Genomic DNA, 12,511 nt, shown 5'->3' with positions numbered 1-12,511 from the left:
ATATATTGGCAGAAAACAATGTTATCACATCATGGTCCAGCAAACACACATTGACTGAGAAATAAATGAAGCAGCTGTCATAATCTACTAATCTGGCTTGAAATAAACTTTTGGTTCTCTTGTGCTTTAAAGCTCAACAAGTGGTGAACTGGAGAAAGTGTTTGGTCAGTTGGAACAATGCTACTGATCTTCTGTCTTATCTATAGAGTCATTAATGAGGTCTTGCATTGTATTCCAGGTGAAAGCCATTCTGAGAAAGGTGGTGTTTTTCAACCAGGTCCCAGAGCTACAAAATGTTGCTTTTTAAAGATTGAAGGTCCCAGAATCACTGTGCTCTCTCTGGGATTCTAGTAGTTGTAGCCCCCCCCCCCCAAAAAAAACAACAAAAAAACAAACAAAACAAAACCCTCACCACTTTTGCAAGCTCTTATTTGTTTTTCTACATGAATTATATTGTACCTTGGTAAGCTGGTCTGGTGACTTCGTTTGCATGATAGCTTTAGCTGCATAGTCCCCATTCAATATTCCAAGGAATAAATGCATCTGGGGCAAAAGTCCTCTCTTGTGCCACTGATGTTGGGGTAAAATATGAATTATAGATTCAGCTGTTATAATTAGCCTGATTAACTACATTTTGACAACAACAGACTTCTCACCCATAGTCTGTATTGTTTTGCTGAATCTTGCAATTTGAGTTATGCTAGAAATGCTGTAACTGCTATTATATACCCAGGGCCACTCTACCTAATGTTGTGGCTGCAGTGCCAGATTCTGTGAACTTCCTCATAAACAAAAATAATCTGTATCTACATTTTGTGTGAGTCACTTAGACCTTAAATAAGAATTACCACTTACGTGTTAGATATGGCTCATACACGCTTTATCTTTTTCTTTGTATCTCTGAAGTTGTATAAAATACTGATGCCAGAAACAAACTCCAGGTATCTTGACCAGTGTTGTTAGTAAGATGGACTGAAAGTAATTCTATGTGTGGTAGTTTCTTTGACCAAAGTTATTGTTTGTTGGCTGTTTCATTTCCTGCTCTGTTTCAGATCCCATCCTAGCTTGGTGTCCCACTTGGGAGGATACTGTGGGGCTGATATTTCAGTTCAATCCTACAGTGAGAGCAACAAGGGAGTGATGCAACAGAAGCTAAGGCACAGTAGAGCCACCTAGATGCAGCAGCACTACTTCTTGTCACTGTCTTATGGTATGTTGCATCACACGAAGCATCCCTTCTTCCAGTATATGCACTAGAGACTTATAGAAGTTGATGGAAAAGAAATCATTCAGAGGAAAATAAATCATTCTGTCTCTTGGCCTGACAGCGTACTAGTTTAACTGTATAAGCACTCATTCTCTCTGTGAGCATGTCAGTGTGGACATGAATGTTCTGTACGCTTCAGCCCATACTCTTAGACCTGTCCAAGGTGTAGAACCTATTTTGGGGATAGGGTTGGATAGCTTCTTTAAAGTTCAGACTAAAACCCAGAGCAAATTTACCACCTCACTGGCTACCAGCTGCCACTGTCCTAGACAAGGTTTGGGGCAAGACCGCCAGCACTCCAGAATGTTGCATGAAATTTCTCCCATTCTGCTCCAGCAATTCTCACAATACCTGTAAAACTGATACCAGAGACAAGGACACATATTTCTATAAACACCTCCACCCTTACAGTTTATCATCAATTGTTTCCTCATGGTTATAACCCTCTGGATTTCTGGGCCTTGATAAAGAGTACTTCCTCGTTCTCCATTTGGAGACTTATGTACACATATACAATTTCTTTACTATGATACATACCACTGTGAGTCATGTAAGTTGGGACAATTCAACATTACTTCAGTTTCTTAATGAGCAAGTCCATGGATCTCCCATGGTTAGTGTGATGTATTCCCTACCTTGCTAGGCCAGGGAAAGCCCAGGAAGTAAGGCCAGGAAGTAGGCCCAGGAAGTTCAGCAGCCATTTTAAGGAGACGGTGGAAGGAGACAGCCATCTTAGAGCACCCGGTTCCTAGAGGGGGTGGGGCTTTGGAGCAACCTAGAGGGAATGTGGGAAGCTGTGTAATTGGCTGAGAGAGAGAGAGTGGGTGGAGCTTAGCTGGGGGGAAGAGGAAAAAAAGCCTTGAAGTGGGCGTGTTTTAAAATTTGATAGCTCAGTTAGGGTTTGATGATTGAAGAGTCAGGGACTGGTGTCTGAAGAGTTAGGTTTTGGGAGTGTTTGAAGAAGAAGAGTTAGTGAAGCCAGGAGTTGGTCAGTTAGTAAAGATAGATAGCTATTAGGGAAAATAGCTAGTCTAGAGAATAGACAGATCCAAAGGAAAGTCTAGTCAGAAGGAAGTCTGATAGCTTCTGAGGGAGTGGAGAGTTGTTTGGAAACTAAGCCTTGAACTATTCTTTGAAGTAACGACACGCTTTTACTCATTAATGCAACCATTAAGATTAAGTGCCTGTTTTGTCAAAGTTCTCACAAATAAACAACTTTGTTCCTTGTTAAATCACATCTGTCTCAAGAGTGCCTCTATGCAACACAGTTCCATAGCAGTATAGAACAACAGAGTTTTAAGAAAAGGTGGTAGCGTTTATTTAAAAGAATCTCAGTGTTTTACCTCAGAGAACAAAGCCCTGAGTGCAAATCAAGCACAACACAGCTCACTTAAAGCCTCTTGCCAAACCAGAAGCTTAATATTCCTTGAAGTGTGGTGTTTGCCAGTGATCACAGAATTGTACCTTAGAAAATAGTGTGTTGGTGGCAAAGTTTCAGCAGCCCCAAACACTTAACTGAATTTATTTAATAATCTTTTACATTTTGGTGACATACTGATGGGATCTCATTCTAGTTAGGCTAAGGTTTGATAGAAAATGTTCTGTTATTAACATACATATCTGTAGTGTGACTAATCTCTTTTTGGACAGTGCACAGGGAATTATTCTGTAGCCCTTAATTAGCATACCAATCGAAACCTCCCATTCCAGCAACAGTCAAGGCCTGAGATGGGCCATTCTGCTGCTTATTGGTGGAGAGGAAAGGCAAATCAGACATAGGTCAAGTCTCCAAAGAGAAGGAAACACAGGGTACACTCCGTCTGGAAGTGTACCATTATGTCTTCTTCCCTGAACTAAGAAAAACTGCTTGTTTGTTGTCTGAATTGCCTCCTCTCCATCCGTTCCCTACCAGTAATCACCAGCAAGCCCTCTCCTGGGGAATAACTTCTGGTCAGGGGGGAGGACATAAAACTGTGTGGGCAGAACATTACGCATCACCTGCTTGATGTATGATTGCAGGCACTCTCGGGAGCTTTTGCTCACTTGTTGTAGATGATAACATCAAAAGGCTGGATTTTGCCAGGTCCTTTGAGACAGTGGTACTTCAGAGCTAGTTTGGAAGCAAACCAAACTCTATGTACTGAGGAAGTGGTTCCCTTTGAGGAACCATCTTGAGATACTCTCCATCTTTTTCCTTATGGGAGCATGTCAAATTCCTGATCAAAATCCAACCACAATTATTCTCGACATGAGTAATACACATCCATCCTTTAGCCTATACACGTTACCAGTCTTTCATTACATAGGGACTGCTGAAGAGAATTTTCCGCAGGAAAGGCACATATGCCCACTATTTCTCAAGTCACCACTTGTGAAGGAGAAACATCAGTTTCCAAAACACGTTTCCTGTTTTTAATTATGAAGCTGATTCTATTCGGCCCCACTCTTTGTGTCCTTGAATTTGTAGTGTATTTATTTAATTCTTTTTCTGCTTTCTGTGTATTCTTCTTTGCTGACCTCTTTGCAGAAAGGCAGAATGAAGTGTGGTGGTGTCTGGGGGCTGAAAGAGAGGAAGGTGAAAGAAGGGGTCGACTGCAAGGTTCCTAAAAGAAGATGTATCTAAAAACAAAAGGCAAATAAGAAGCCTTTTTTTGGTATTTCATTTTAGGGGCAAGGGAGGGCTCGTGAATAAGATCAGAAACCCCATTCATTTAAGCACTTTTCTTTTCTTCTGGTCACAGAAGAAAATGAGGTGACAGCCGGTGTTTGTATGAGCTTTAAGTGGGCTCCAAAGTGTGAAAATTGTGTGCCAGCCAGCCTCCTCCTCGAAGACTTTGAGAATCAGAAATAAAGCATACGAACCCTAGCCCTATTAGGTAACCCACTTCTTTCCCAACCAATTATTTCCCACACAGGCTTGTTCTCAGACTATACAATGTTTAATGCTTTTCATCTTTCAACCCTGCAAGGTGAGCCATGGCTGTTATTTCCAGCTCGCCTGGAAAATATGGAATGATTGCCTAGAGCCCGAAAAGCAGCTGTTGTCTGTTTAGCAGATAGCAATAAACGAGCCACATGCTGGTTTGCAGATGGAATTCCTGTCCTGCTTGCCACCTAAACATGCTTTGCCCCTTTAGAAACAGCTACAGCACCTCCTCACCTGATCCCAGGCAATCCTACCTCTCTTGCCTTGTGTGATTGATAGCCCAGGGCTGACAGAGCAGCTGTGGCCACAATCAGGAGCTTTGGAACTGCATAATTTTAGGGTTCACAGGTTAACCCAGAGATTGACCTTGAATCCTCAATTCATCGCCAAAGTAAATGATAGGAGATAGTACTAATCTGCTCCACGTCTTCCCTTCTTCCTACACATGCTGTAGAGCAAACGAAGGTGAGGGGAAACCAATGGAAAAATCTGCAGAAGCTTCAAAAGCTCCCAGTTCACTCTACTATCCTGCCCCCTTTTTAGAGAACTACGCATGGCAAACCAGTAAGCAATAGCATATAGCAGCCTTTGCCAAGTGGGTACCCCCAGATGTATTGGATTATATCTCCTGTGGACATGGAGGATGGGAGTGGTGTGGTTTGTGATTCAGCGAATCTGAAAAACACTGGGCTGGGGATCAGGGACACATAGAAAGTTCCTACTTCTATATTCCTGTTTCCTCCTAGAACCCACAAATTCTAGGTTTCTTTTGAGAGGATTGTTAGCTCAGGCCCCTTCTACACTGCCATATAAAATTCAGATTATCTGCTTTGAATTGGATTATATGGCAGTGTAGACTCATTTATTTATTTATTTTCAGTATAGTGTGGATTATCTGATTTCATAATCTGAAATATATGGCAGTGTAGAAGGGGCCTCAGATCCTTGTTGGTGTCTTTTTCCAGTGCAACTTCAATGTCAGGAGATTTTTTTTAATTGTGTCAGAAGCGAATTGAGAATACAGTTGTAATATATAGAAAAACCACAAACAAAGTTAAAAACTTGGCATTACACTAAATTTTCTTTGACCAGAAGCTGGCCACTCCAAGTGCCTCTGGTGTTGCTGTAAGAAGGTTCTCCATTGTGCATGTGGCAGGGCTCAGGCTGCATTGTAGTAGTAAGTGTCAGGAGGTGAAGTAGGAAGAAAACAGCATGTTGGTGTAGTGGCTGCAAAGGAAGGAAGGAAATTGCAGAAAGCGGCTGCTTGGAGCCTTGGCTTACCACAACTATGCAACCTAGGGGAAAGGGCAGCCATTTGCATCATGCCCAGGATTCCAGTCTAAGGTGATCAGTCTGAACTGATTTGGAGTGGAGAGAGATGTAGTAGCTCTGCTATGTAATTCATCTTAATACTTTTATACCACCAGTCCATTTTCCATTGCACCAAATACCTCAATTTAAACTCTATAACATTTCAGTCAGAAATGGAAAATGGTTGTCTTTTTTATTGCAATTCCCTTTTTAAAACTGCACCCCCACAATTCCTTGTGATTCCCACAATGCAGACAGCAATCCCCACGATTTCTTGTGATTGGCTATGCTGACACAGTGTCAAGAAAAGGAGAAAAGGGAGGAGAGAGGGGAAAGACCTTTAAAATAAAATGATTTTTATTTTATTACTGATGTTTGTGGATATCAATTTACATCTTCAGATGACATCCAAGAAAACTCCTGCTAAAATAAAAACCAGTTAGTCTTAAATTAAGACTACATCCCTTTAATGCAACAAGAGACTGATGCAGTTACTTCTCCGAAAACTACTACAAAACACCATAAAGGCACCATATTCTCTTTAATGATGGAAACTAAGCATAGTCTATCCTGGTTGGTAATTCGATGAGTGACTACCTGGAAACACCAAGAGCTGTGACCTAAACTTCAGAGAATGGTTGAGTTTTCTTGCCTAAGAGAACCTTGCAAAATCTATGGAGTTGCCAGAAGTTGACAGACAGCTTGAAAGTGCGCAAACATATACACAAATACAAAGTAAGAAAGTAGAGAGGAGAGAGCTGTGAGAAGAAGGAAAGGAAAATAAGAATCTGGAGGCCAACAGTTGTCCTCCTTGGGTATAACAGGTTCTATCGTTGCTATCGTTTCTAATCTCCGGCTGGGACAGGACAAGGCAGCCTCTTCCATCATACTAACGGCCTCTCTCATAATTACCTCATTTACTATTAATTTGGATGTCAAAGACATATACATTACATTCCCCTTTAATTAATGTGCTCTTAAAATAAAAGTCCAGGGTTTTGCCTGCAGACTCAGAAAGAGAGACATGATGGCCCCCATGGAGAGCTTGGCTGGTATCAACTGAGAGAATAGTGCACGGCACATGCTTTTATTCTAGAGGCTCTGTGAATAATAATAAAAAAATAAAGAAGAAAAGGTTAGAACAGCAAGGAAATGGCACCAGTCCCTGGATGCCCACTGGAGTCCTTTCCACCCCATTACAGTTTTGCTAGCAAACATCTAGCCCAGCCAAGGCCATCTTTAGTGGAAGCACATAAGTACATGTTAGGGGAAGGGATTTTAGGAAAGCTCTCCCAGGACTGTGTGGGATCCCATCCCTTGCTCAGCTGAAAATGGACAAGCCAGATTGTATTACAGACAAAGTGAGGCAATAACTTCAGCAACATAATCTATGACTGAACAAAAACAAGTCATGCCAGACTAATCTGATCTCTTTTTTCGGTAGAGTTACAAGCTGGACAGATGCAGGGAATGCCGTGGATGTGGCGTACCTGGATTTCAATAAGGCCTTCGACAAGGTCCCCCATGACCTTCTGGCAAACAAACTACGCCAATGTGGGCTAGGCAAAACTATGGTGAAGTGGATCTGTAATTGGTTAAATGGACGAACCCAGAGGGTGATTCTCCCCAATGCTTCCTCTTCATCCTGGAAAGAAGTGACGAGCGGAGTGCCGCAGGGTTCCGTCCTGGGCCCGGTCCTGTTCAACATCTTTATTAATGACTTAGATGAAGGGATAGAAGGCATGATCATCAAGTTTGCAGATGACACCAAATTGGGAGGGATAGCCAATACTCCAGAGAACAGGAGCAGGATTCAAAATGATCTTGACAGATTAGAGAGATGGGCCAAAACTAACAAAATGAAGTTCAACAGTGACAAATGCAAGATACTCCACTTTGGCAGGAAAAACGAAATGCAAAGATACAAAATGGGGGACGCATGGCTCGAGACCAGTATGCAGGCCTGTAGCGAGGGGGTGGTTTTAGGGGTTCAAACCCCCCCCCCCCGAAATGTTTCAGATTTTTTAAAAAAACCTGGTTTACTCATGAATTTTAACTGGTTAACTAAATCCCCATGCTAAGTCTATGAGATGCCAAAAATTAAGAGTCCCTCCAGAACTCTAAGCACTATCTCAAGCAAATATTGACAATTTATTCACACTGTCATTACTTGCAGCAATAGCCGATGTAGCGAAGCAACCAAGTTGGGTGTGTGTGTGTTGAATGCTCTCATTAAGGAGGCCAGACTTGGTGGAGGTGGTTGACAGGGGTGGAGCTGCAGGCTATGGAAGGTTGCTCTGCCCCCTGCTGTGCTCTTTGCTTCAGCATGAGCTAGGAGGCAGGTTTCAAACCCACCCACCCCCCGAAATTTTCAACCCTCCCCGAAATTTTCAATCCCCCCCCCGGCCGAAATTGTCAACCCTCCCCGAAATTTTTTTCTGGCTACGGCCCTGCCAGTATGTGTGAAAAAGATCTTGGAATCCTCGTAGACAACAAGTTAAACATGAGCCAACAATGTGATGTGGCAGCAAAAAAGGCCAATGGGATTTTGGCCTGCATCAATAGGAGCATAGTGTCTAGATCTAGGGAAGTAATGCTACCCCTCTATTCCGCTTTGGTTAGACCACACCTGGAATATTGTGTCCAATTCTGGGCACCACAATTCAAGAGAGATATTGACAAGCTGGAATGTGTCCAGAGGAGGGCGACTAAAATGATCAAGGGTCTGGAGAACAAGCCCTATGAGGAGCGGCTTAGGGAACTGGGCATGTTTAGCCTGAAGAAGAGAAGGCTGAGAGGAGATATGATAGCCATGTATAAATATGTGAGAGGAAGCCACAGGGAGGAGGGAGCAAGCTTGTTTTCTGCTTCCTTGGAGACTAGGATGCGGAACAATGGCTTCAAACTACAAGAGAGGAGATTCCATCTGAACACGAGGAAGAACTTCCTGACTGTGAGAGCCGTTCAGCAGTGGAACTCTCTGCCCCGGAGTGTGGTGGAGGCTCCTTCTTTGGAAGCTTTTAAGCAGAGGCTGGATGGCCATCTGTCAGGGGTGATTTGAATGCAATATTCCTGCTTCTTGGCAGGGGGTTGGACTGGATGGCCCATGAGGTCTCTTCCAACTCTTTGATTCTATGATTCTAAGACATCTAACACAGTGAGCACTACTAAAAATTCATGAAGCATTGGCTGTTGTATTTGTTCTTAACTATACCATAATAGCCACACAGTACAGACAGGCCAGCCTGCTTTCCAATGACATTGCTAAAGTGTCCTAATCCTCCTCCTTCCCATATGCCAAAGTGCAGATATGCGTTTTTAATAGCTTTTTGAAAGAGAGGGCGGTGGAGGCCATTTTTATCTCTTTTGGAAGGGAGTTCCAGAGATGGGGAGCGATCATGGAGAAGGCTCTCTCTCCCGTCCCCACTAGTCACGCTTGAGACATGGGTGGGACTGAGAGGAGGGCCTCCTCCACACACTGCAATGCCTGGGATGGTCTGTATTGGGAGATGCGATTTGACAATCGCATGGACTTGAACCGTTAAGGTAATTGTGCAAAGGCGCCCCTGGCCACTGCCATTGACCCTGGGGTTCCAGGGTCAATGACAAATCCAGGATCACCCCCAAACTGTGAACCTGTGCCTTCAGAGGGAGTGCAACCCCTTTCAGCACAGGCTGTAACCCTATACCCTGTTCTGCCTTGCGACTGACCAGGAGGATCTCTGTCTTGTCTAGATTTAATGTCAGCTTGTTAGTTCTCATCCAGTTCACAATTGATGACAAAAATAGAGGGGTCCAATAACAAATCAAGCCAGAAGTCCTCCTAGAAGCAAAAGAGATGAAATGGAGATGGTCATACTTTGGTCATATCGTGATAAGACATGACTCATTACAAAAAGCAGTGCTGCTTGGCAAAAGTAGAAGGCAGTAGGAGAATAGGAAGACAGGTGGATAGACTCCATGGAGAAAATCAGAGTCCTGACTTTACAAGAATGGAGCAAGGGAGCCATGGAGGTTTTTCATTCATAGGATCATTGTGCATTGAAAGTTACTTGATAGCAATGAAGAAGAACAACAAGCAAGGCATATTTCCAATCCAGCCAATCCAAAGCAGCATGTTTCCATAATTTGAGATTTAGCATTTTTAATGAGATTTTACTTATTTTAACTTATTGAGTGGGCTAGGGGACACTGGAATTTGCAGTTCTAGGAAGTGACCTTACCAAGAGCTTTCGTATGAAAAAGGTTTGTCACCTTGTTTTTCATTCTGATGCTGGCATTGAATCATTCAAAAAGCAACATGGCAAAAATTAAATAGTTTGATGTATTGTCGAAGGCTTTCAAGATTGGAATCACTGGGGTGCTGTGTAGTTTCCGGACTGTATGGCCATGTTCTAGCAGCATTTTCTCCTGATGTTTTGCCTGCATCTGTGGCTGGCATCCTCAGATCCTCTGAAGATGTCAGCCACAGATGCAGGCGAAACATCAGCCATACAGCCTGGACACCACACAACACCCCACTTAAACATTTTGGTTTTTCCTGGAATGCAGATGCAGGAATTGAGAGAAGTGTCCCTGTTGAGTTCTTTCCTGTCAGTTCTTAAATGCCAAAGCCTCTGTCAAATTAAAGAAAAAAAGAAAATAAAAGAGAAAAGAAAAATTAGGGAGCAGGAACTCTCATTATTTCTGAAGGCATCCTTTGCTATTCTTATTGCAATAATGAATCAAATCCCTTTTCTGCAGACAAGAATTCTGAGCTAGTTTAATAACTTGGAACTCACCAGCATGATTTGTGGCACCACGGATCCTCCGCAACATGGGTAAGAGTGGATGCTACAGGTGTCACTGTGGCATCTTCACACAGAAATTTAGGATAATTAAGTATTCCTTTTTCTGCTTCAGGTCTGTGGAATTCAGTATGCTCTTTTACTAGGCAAGATCTGGCCAGACTAAACTGCTGGGAATCACTTTGGTGGCAGAGCTGGAGAACAATTGGCAACATCCATTTCTTTGTCTTTTAATAACTGCCAAACTGAGAGCAATTCAGGTGTATCTTCAATGCAGCGTATGTGCATGTCGAGTGAGATGAATCTGTTGAATTTCTGCCTGCTGAGAAATTAAGGAAGCACAGGACTGTTAGGAAAGGAATTTTCAGGCCCTGTGTAGTAAGAGGAACTTGTCCACATGGAGTAATGTGGTCGTAATTCTCATGCACCAGCCTTGCTAGGCTTGTGTTTTTATTTCTTACACTGAACAATTACAAAGCTGAGGAATCTGTCTAGGGAATGTATATAATAAAAGACTCAAAGTTAAAGCACTACTAAATCAAACTTCTATCTAAAAACACAAGTTAAAAATGCAGGTTGAAACACACAAACATTAGACATGATACCCCTGATTAAAACTTCAATCTATTACAACATATTAAAACCCCAAAACCTCTTTAAATAAACTGGGTTTTTACTTGTCAGTGGAAGGACAGCAAGGAGGGATCCAACCAGGCCTTCCAAAGAAGGAAGTTCCTCACTCTGGAACCAGCCACAGAGAAGGCTCCCTTCCGTCACCTCATGTGGTTGGGCAACTGATGGAGGAGTCTGGAGATGGTTCCCTATAATACAAAGGACAGAGAAGGTATGGCTCTTTCTCTCTTTTGTCCAACCCTTCTATAAACACATATACACATACTCCCTGTGCACAAGTGCATGCACACACACTCTCAATGTCATCTGTCATTTTAATTGGTTCACAATTAAAAATGTGGTTAAATGTTAAAGAAACAACTCCAGTTTACTTCCTCTTTCTGCCTGACACTGTCCAGCATCACTTATTCTTTTCCAGCAGCTGATCCATGTACCATTATAAGAACTGGATGGCCCTGTTCTTCTTGCAGCAAAAATAGGGGACAGCATCATCCAAAGTCCAGGCCTCTCAGCAGGAAGGTGGACTAAGAATTTTGGGTAGGAAAACCCATGGTCATTTCAGCTAAACCTCGATCTGTTTCTGCTAGCTGAATTTTGGGATACCCCCTGGATCCGTTTTCACATGCCGCCTGAAAATGGGCAGGTAGCTGAATAGCCATTTTCTGTCTGCAGCTGAAAAATGCGGCTAGATCTAGCCTATTGGCAGCAATGGGGGAGGGCTCCCTAGGCTCCCTTTCCCGTCATTTTTGGGCTATTGGAATGAAAATGACCACACTTGGAGGACACATCAACCACTAAATAAAATGAATAAAAAATAAAGGAAAATAAAAAAGATTCAGTACTAGAAAGAGGCCAAGACAAGACAAGACAAGCCAACACAACACATAAAGCTGAAAGTGAGCAGCAAGGCAATCAGACTGAAGCACCTCTCTAGAGCCAGGATGCAACTACAGCAATGGAGGTGCTCACCAACACAGTTTGCATAAGACACTCCACAGCATTCTTCTATTCTGGTTGGCCCAACAGGCAGGGCTCACAGGGAAACTCCATGCACGCTGCATGCAGCAGCCTCTCTGCAGACTGCATAGTGTCAAATAGGGTAGGAGGAACCGTGAACAGCTGCCACATGGGCCGTTTTAGATGGGGGGAAAACGTGATGGCTTACCCCTTATCGTTACAGCCAGCCAACCAAGCCTGGCTGAAGGGAACCGATAAAACCAAATCTGTGCACAAGACTAAAGATCAGTCCTCTTCTGCGGCAGAGTAAGTCAGCAGCTTCAGGTGGCAGTCTTTGGCCAGTCCCTTCTGTTGGGGGGCAATGTGTTGTGTGCCCCTAAACTGGTCTCTTGCCCTCAAGCATGGTAAAGGTTAATGCTATTCCACTGCCATTTTTTCAATTATCATTTCATTTAGCTTCAGAATGGGGAAAGGGCATCAGCATATTCTTTGCCTCGAGGACCAAATAACTTGGGTTGGTCCCAGGGAAACATTTACTTCTTGTACCTAATTCCAACTTGGAATTCATACCATTAATGATGTGATCTCTAGGAAAGATTTTGATGAAGATAATATAAAGATTCAGCCAAA

General features: G+C 42.9%; 1 long non-coding RNA gene across 1 annotated transcript; it reads right to left on the bottom strand.

The window, feature by feature from the left end:
* Positions 1-5,892: 5,892 nt before the first annotated feature.
* On the bottom strand, positions 5,893-11,558 carry LOC137096405 (uncharacterized). The gene is made up of 3 exons (XR_010909446.1): positions 10,969-11,558; positions 10,286-10,613; positions 5,893-6,605 (listed from the first exon to the last, which is right to left on the bottom strand). It is a non-coding gene; the product is annotated as an uncharacterized lncRNA (long non-coding RNA).
* Between the last annotated feature and the right edge of the window lie 953 nt (positions 11,559-12,511).

Source organism: Anolis sagrei, chromosome 2, assembly GCF_037176765.1.
Source record: "Anolis sagrei isolate rAnoSag1 chromosome 2, rAnoSag1.mat, whole genome shotgun sequence".
NCBI lineage: Eukaryota > Metazoa > Chordata > Lepidosauria > Squamata > Dactyloidae > Anolis > Anolis sagrei.
Note: the sequence above shows the minus strand (reverse complement) of the source record. Positions and strands in the feature narration are given on the sequence as shown.